The sequence below is a fragment of the Balaenoptera ricei genome, chromosome 10 (genome assembly GCF_028023285.1).
Source record: "Balaenoptera ricei isolate mBalRic1 chromosome 10, mBalRic1.hap2, whole genome shotgun sequence".
NCBI classification, from domain to species: Eukaryota; Metazoa; Chordata; class Mammalia; order Artiodactyla; family Balaenopteridae; genus Balaenoptera; species Balaenoptera ricei.
Window position 1 is genome coordinate 81,499,136 of NC_082648.1, and position 1,739 is coordinate 81,500,874.

Genomic DNA, 1,739 nt, shown 5'->3' on the forward strand with positions numbered 1-1,739 from the left:
GGGAGGTAAAGCAGAGGAGGAGGAGTTCGCGGCGCCCGCCGGGAAAGGAAGTTCCTTAAAGTCGGAGAAGAGTGCGGTACGGCATGGATGGAACTACAAGTCCCGTGGTGCAGCGCGACAAGGCGTGCGCTTTGCTCTCTGGGAGTGTGTTTGCTGAGGGGTGCAGAGGTGGGTTGATATTGCTCCCGAAGGGGGAGGAAGAGGAGGAGGAGGAAAAGGAAGGGAGTAGAAGTTAGAGGAAGGGTAAGCCGATGGAAATAAGTGCGGCGGGGAGATCAAACTGAACGCTTCCATTTTAGTTCCATTCAACTTCGATGGAAGTTGCAATAGCAGTAGAAGAATGTCAGGCCTACTAGTGGTTGCAAATGGTAAGGGAGGGGCGGGGTAAAAAGAGATAAGAGGCCTCCCAGAAAGCCAACGTCCGTGCAGTTCCTCGTTAGTATAGTGGTGAGTATCCCCGCCTGTCACGCGGGAGACCGGGGTTCGATTCCCCGACGGGGAGGCACGAGAATGTTTTTCGTTTTTTTTTTTTCTTCGCTAATAAAACGAAAATGTTCATACAAACATTTCAAAAGCAATTGTGAAAGAAAGAGTCAACGTCAAGATTTATATTTTAAAGCTGTTTTGTTACTGCTTTCCATGTTGGCAACCCAGTACAAATGAGCTCAGTTCTGTCAGTTCAACAAGTATTTATTTAGTGCTCATTATGTACATTTCCAGGCCCTGGAGATCCAAAATGGAAACAAGCCACATTCCCGCCTTAGAAACTTAGAAGGATTACCTCAGTATGCCGTAATGAGAGAATTCTATGATATGAGTGTGCAGTGGCCGCAAGGGGAGTGCAGAGCTGGGACATCCTGGAAGTGAGGAAGGGTTGAAGGACGACTTGCCTAAAAAATGGAACCTCAGAGTTGAAACTGGCAAAATTGGAAAAGGACGCGTGTCAAAGGACCTTAAACCGCTGGACCTTTAATCTTGAATGCATGAATGGGGGACTCATTGAAGAATTTTAAGCAGGGGAGTGACATGGTCAGATTCATGTTATCAAACGAACACTGGTAGTGTTCAGAGAATGGGTATGAGGTATCAAAACCAGAGTCAGGAGAGTTGGGAAACCACTGTTAAAATAGTCCAGGAAGAAGATGCTGGGGGCCTGACATAGGTCATATGTAATATGTAATAAGTACGGATAGAGAGGAAGGACTACGTAAGAGATAAGTGGTTTCACATTAAGAAGGAGCCTAAGATGATTTCTCAGATTCTTGGCTTCAGTGGCTGGATAATCATTAAACAAAGGAAGAGACTACGTGAAGAGGACAGATTTAGGTGGGAAAGCTCTAAGTTTAATTTGGGACAAATGGAGTTTGAGAATGTATGGGAGTCAGAGTGGAGATCTCCTTGAGACACTTGGGTATTTAAGTCAGTAGCTCTGGGGAAGTTTCAGGTAGATATGAGAGTATCACATAATGTGGTGGGTGAAACTATGACAGTGGGTAAACTCAGCCCAAGGACAGTGTGTAAAAAGAGCAGTGAAAACGGGTGGGAAGCTGGGAGAACACCAGAATTTAAGAAAAAAAGGCTAGAGGATGGGAAAAATCCTTTCACAATGTATACGTATACCAAGTCACCATGACGCGCACTTTAAATATCTTAACATTTTATTTGTCCGTTATACTGCAATAAAGCTGAAATTTTATTTAAACGGGGGGTGGGTGGTGCTAGAGTAAGAGGAACTCATG

The 1,739-nt window shown here is 45.0% G+C and overlaps 1 non-coding gene across 1 annotated transcript; it reads left to right on the plus strand.

The window, feature by feature from the left end:
- Positions 1–430: 430 nt before the first annotated feature.
- On the plus strand, positions 431–502 carry TRNAD-GUC (transfer RNA aspartic acid (anticodon GUC)). The gene has a single exon. It is a non-coding gene; the product is annotated as a tRNA-Asp (tRNA).
- Positions 503–1,739: the final 1,237 nt, after the last annotated feature.